Raw genomic sequence first — 5,825 nt, 5'->3', positions numbered from 1 at the left:
GGCCCTTTCTTTAACAGCTTTTATGAATTAGTAGCCATTCTATATTTTTTAGACTTATATAGGCAGTCAGATTTATCAGCAGAATGAATCTACTCCTTCTAAAACTTAAGGGCTGGTGAGTAAAGTCTTGAGCTCATTCAAAAAGTGTACCAATAGGTACCTTCTCCTGGCAAGATGCTTGGGTAGGTGAGAGGCAGGGGCAGGGACTGGCGGGAACCCTCCGGGAGAGGGAGCAGGGAATGAGACAGAGGTCTTCAGGTTCTGGGATACAGCTTTAAGAATGACAGGCACTCACTCTACCATCTTGACTCACAGTTTCCAAGAGGGTGAAAATGAGCTGACAAGTGGTACAATGTGGTGTGACTAGTCCTGTGACTTAGGAATTCAAAGGTGCCCAGGTGGGGGTGTCATGGTAGGCTTCCTGGAAAAAGTGACTTCTAAGCCAAGAATTGTTTGGAGTTAGCTAGGAGATGGGAAGTGGGATGGCATTGCTGGAGAGTAGACGAGTCTGCATGTTAAAGGCAGGGAGATTTTTAAAAAAATATTTTATTGATTTTTTACAGAGAGGAAGGGAGAGGGACAGAGCGCCAGAAACATCAATGAGAGAGAAACATCGATCTGCTGCCTCCTGCACACCCCCCAATGGGGATGTGCCCGCAACCAAGGTACATGCCCTCGACCGGAATCGAACCTGGGACCCCTCAGTCTGTAGGCCGACACTCCATCCACTGAGCCAAACCGGTCAGGGCAGGGAGATTTTTTAAGACTTGTTTAATAAAGCTGGACGGGGGTGGAGAAACGGGCAGGGACTAGGTTAGGAAGGGCTTTATAAACCACACAAAAGAATCTGGACCTTACGCTGAGGGCAGTGGGGAGCATATTCATAGTGGCATGGATAAATTGTGTCTTCATTCACTGTACACATAGAGAATGGGTTTAGAGAGAGAAGACCAGGTAGTCCATGTAAGATTTGAAACAGAAGTAAACATGAGGAAGGAGAGAAATTGACAGCTCAGAGCTGCTTAGTAACTAAAATTTAAAAACTGGCAGGTGATTAGATACGAGGGAGAAGTAGATTCCTGAGTGATTCTGGTTTAAACACCTGGGTTTGATATGTACGTGAGGGGCAGGAAGAGGGTGTTAGAAGGATGGAGGTGTGGTCCCTTAAGAATGGCCAAGAGCATATGCTTGGAAGTCTGATTGGGTTTGCGTCAGTTTTGCCATTTTCTATTGTCAAACAGCTAATATTTATTGAGGATATACTAAGCTTTATGACCCTGGGTGATAACTGTCTGCCTGAGCCTCATTGTTTTCTTTGTTTGAACAAAAGATAGTACCTAGTATATAAGATTGTTTAGAGAGTAAAGCTACTTTGTCAAGTGCTTAACCCACCTTAAGCACTCTGGTAGTAGCTGGTAATCTGAATATGGGCTAAAAATCTACTGGACAATATTCAAAGTCGTAGATTTTCAGCCAAAATCTAGTGCAGCCTAGATTTGAGGTATTCTTACAGAATTAAACACAGGGAACATAGAGGGCACACACTCGGTTGGGGTGCAGGTGTGGGGGGGTAGGGAAGCAGGGCTTGATGATAGGAATTGTTGGAACCACCATCTTTTAAACCACTGGTTAATGTTGGGGTACAGAGATAAGGTTGTAAAGGATTTGGGGGGCAGACAGTATAGGTTTAGCCCTTTTCCAGTGTAAAGCAGATACCCCACTTTCCTTAACAGCAGGGCCACCCAGAGTAAACCCATTAAAGGTCCTAAACTTCAGAAACATGGTACACTCCCCTCCCCACCTTATATAATTCAAAATAAAAGCAATACTAAACTGTAACATAGGTTTAATAAAGTCCAATAAAGTATTTAAATTTTTTATCACAATAGAAACTTTGATATTTAATTTAAAATAACAAATTTTCTTTAAAAATTAGGGGGCAGTGTCCCTGCTGTGCATGGTTTTAAGTTGGAAGCCCAGTAGATTAGCCAAGATGGAAGTGATTACACACGTGAGTGCTGAATCACAAACAAGCAGAGACGTCGGCATCTTGCCTAAGCCCAGGGTCAGACTGTGAAGCAGGGGAGTATTCTGAATCGTCAGACCTCATGGTGTCATCTCACCCCGATGAGTCGCCCAGTGTTTCATCACCACTCAGCCCTGTCTCTGTCTGTCTCCCAGGACTACCGATCAGGCCCTGGCTTTGAGGTCCGCAGTATGCTGTAGGGATTCATCAAAGGCAACATCTGCGAGACCTAGTTACATCTGGGAAAAAGCCTGTAGGCCCATCCTGGCTATTTACTTTCTAGGTGGTTGTTACAAGGTCCTCATTTCGCTGGGAAATAAAACTTTCTCTTGACAACCAAAGGTACTGCCAGAGAACGACCATGGACCTGGTTGTCAGTGCTTTTGATGTTCTGGACCCAATCCTAACTCAGGCTTAATTTAAACCAGGACAGCTTTTTGGTCCAAGTTTTTGCTTGGCTGTATTTTTCTTTTTACACATTAAGCTAAAATGAGTATTCAATAATATGAGTCATGCATTTGATCTTTGCAGATGGATGGCAGATACCAGGCTTGTGCTTACTAACGGGAGCAGCACTTCATCTCTTTCCTCCTTTGTGTTGGTCTATTGTATCCATCGTGGTACCTACTCAGTGATGTTCTAAGTCCTGCTGGGTGACTCACCGCGTGATGCCTGTAACCTTGGGTGAAGAACAGTCATGACTACCACATAAATACCTACATGTACCAAGCAATGAACAGGCATTGTCCACACCCCTGCAAGGTGGTGGTGATTCTCTGCTTTCCAGGTCAAACCAGCACTTACAGAACTTAGTGATCTGCCCTCAGTTACACAGAAACAAACCCCAGGCTGACTTAGTTTTCTTCAGTTAGGCCCCATTGTCCCTTGGCCTACTAGGATGTAGGAGACAAGATAAATTAGAGACTGCTTGGACCTACAGGGGAGTCAGCTGGCTCTCTAAGCTTACCCATCATTAATAAAGGAAAGTTAGTAATCCGCTAAGGCAGTAGCTAGTATTTTACTAGGTCACTGTATCCCTAATGGCTGGCACCTTATCAGGTAAGAGGGTGAACATTTAGTTAAAAACATTTTTTTCCCCAGTAAAGTGGCACCTTAAATGATTTTATTACTCAGCTATAAATGCAATAATGTGAAACATTTACTGCTATTTATTAGGAATGCCAAGCCAGTTCTATGTAAAGAGTGGGCAGTAGGGAAACTAAGGTATTTTAGAAAAGAAACAAGAAAATGCTGACTCATAACATAGACAGTAACTCCAGTGGCTTATAAAGTGCGTCCTAACTACCTTGTAACACTGCTATAAGGTGAGAAGGGAGGAGCCATTAGCTCCATTTTCCAGATGTGAGAAACAGACTGAGTTTAAGCTCCGCAGGCTCCTCCGGGAAGGCTGACCGGAGGAGCGATGTTGCAATGTGAGTACTCACCTGTCGAGTCATCAGAAGCCAACAGAGAATGTGCGGACCTCCTGCAGGAGTTTCTCAGCTGAGTCATCACCAACACACAAGGCCCACCACAGGGCCTGGGCTTTGTCTCTGGGGCAGAGTGCGCACTCCTCTATAGAAACAAATGGGACAGGCAGAGGAACGGCTCAGCATGCAGAGGCCATTGACCAGGCCGTACCCGTTACCTCCCAAGGAGTCTGGGTGTCCTTGTAGGAGCTTCTAGAATAATGTGTTCATTACAACTTGGGTGTCAGAAGTTAAGACACTGTATTTTCTAAGAAGCCAAGAAAAAAAATAAAGCCAATTTTTAGACTGATGCTTCCTCACGCTAAAAGTTCCTCCCTTTTGTGTTCCGTGCGTGGGCTGACAATAAGAATAAAAGAGAAGTGCACAGCCTAGCACCATCAGGAGGAAACAGTGGGCTGACTGCCTGGCTTTGAATCCCAGTTGTGCTGGAATAGCTGTGCATCCTCGGGCAAAATGCTCTACTTGTGTCTCATCCCACAGGGGCAATAATCCCGCTTCACTAAGGGTGCCTGACAATTCAGTGAGATTATCTATGTGAAGGCCACCATCATGCTCAGCCCACTTGAGTTCTCAGGAACTGTTCGCTGTCACTAGAAGGATTCAGGGCTGGTCCAGAAAGTATATCTGGGCCTTGAGAACCAAAAAATGTGCACACTGCACCACTGGGCATCAGCTCCATCCTCCTCTACACACCGGTGTCTTCTAGTTGCACGTGATCTCCCGCACAGCAGCCCTGCGTCTGTAGGATGCACTGTGCTGTCAGTGCCCTCCTGCCTCCGCTGCAGGGAGGCTCTGCCGGGCCTGCACACCAGGAATAACTAAACTTCAGAACTGTAATCCAAGCTGCCATTGTCACAAAGGGACTCCACACACGTTCGTCCTTACAGGGATTTTTATTGTTGGAGACTCCGTCATGCATACTAAAATTACATGTTTTCACCACTTCGACTTAGAAAATGCACTAGAAAAATAAACTTTTGGTCAAAACAAACACCGAAGTAGATGAGTCCACCACCATGTGTCCCTATACTCAAAGCCAAACTGAATTTCAGTTTGAAGTGAGGAATGTGACCAGTGGCTGAATGGTGCCCCAGTCTGGTCAGAAAGAGCCCCCCTCCAACCCAGCAGAGTGGTGTCAGAGGCTGTTGGCCCCAGAAAAGTTTCAAGTATTTCACTTGTAACAGGTCCCACCTGATGTGCCAGGAGGCGAGGCACATCTGCAAGAACCCCCGAGAGCAGCTGACTGGCTGTCCAGCTCAACACGTGGCCCAGTGAGATGGAAGGAAAGCAGCGAATTGGCAAACAGTAAATTCATCACTAGCATCTTCATCCACAAGTCACACGGCTTCCCCATGGAGCAAATGCTCCGGAGGAATATCTGACTGATGTCTGCTCCTTGCATTTCAAGCAAGCCATTTTTCTGAGTCCAGAAAGCAGACAGAAAATGACTTGAAATTCACAAAATTCATATCCCAGTACCCAGGAGAGGAGTGGAGTGTGAGAACGGCCATCACTCCCAGTCACAATGTTTGGCATCTCCACACCTTTCATGCCACAGGACAGCCACACTTACACATTAGCTATCATTTTACTTTCTAAATGAAAGAGCTTTCAAAGGAAAACCTTAAGAGCTGAAAACTTCAAAGTGAGATATTATAATGCCACAGGGTACCACAACTTTTGCCTACCCAAATGGAAAAATAATCCCATGACCGGTCTGAGAATGAGATGGCATTGAAAGAAACTGCCCACCAGGGAGAATTCTGAGAGGCTCAATGTCTCACAGGAATTTAGGGGGAAATTCTCATTACCCTGCTACTTTTTGGCCAAAAAGAAAAATGTATCTTGTAAGCTAAAGTGTTTATAAACCTGAGGACAGGTGACTCCCTGGAAAGCAGGATGAAACATGAGGGAGCTAAAGCCACCTTCACCAAGAACAAATAAGAGGAAGCCAGGACAGCACTTCTGGCTGCTTCTATAGATTTTTTCTGAAGATTTCAGCCTCTCATGAAGGCAGAATGGGATTCCAGGAAGAGACACACTTTTGTGGAGCAGTATGGGGGAAGGAGGAAGAAAACCCCCATATTACCTAAACCTACATTTGTTTTAGGTACTTCCTGAATGACCCAGCTGGGAGCGGGGGTGAGGGGCAGGGGCAGGATGATGGATGCTGGGCACGGAGGTTTCAGAGTCAGGGTGTGATCCCCTTTTAGTACAGAGTGATTCAGGGGTGTGCAGTGGCTCACCCAAAACCACACACCAAGGTACAGCTGGAACTCGGTCCCTGATGTACTCTTTTCTTCCCTACA

Source organism: Myotis davidii, unplaced genomic scaffold, assembly GCF_000327345.1.
Source record: "Myotis davidii unplaced genomic scaffold, ASM32734v1 scaffold199, whole genome shotgun sequence".
Lineage (NCBI taxonomy): Eukaryota > Metazoa > Chordata > Mammalia > Chiroptera > Vespertilionidae > Myotis > Myotis davidii.
The sequence above is the reverse complement of the archived record's forward strand: the minus strand, read 5'-3'. Positions refer to the sequence as shown.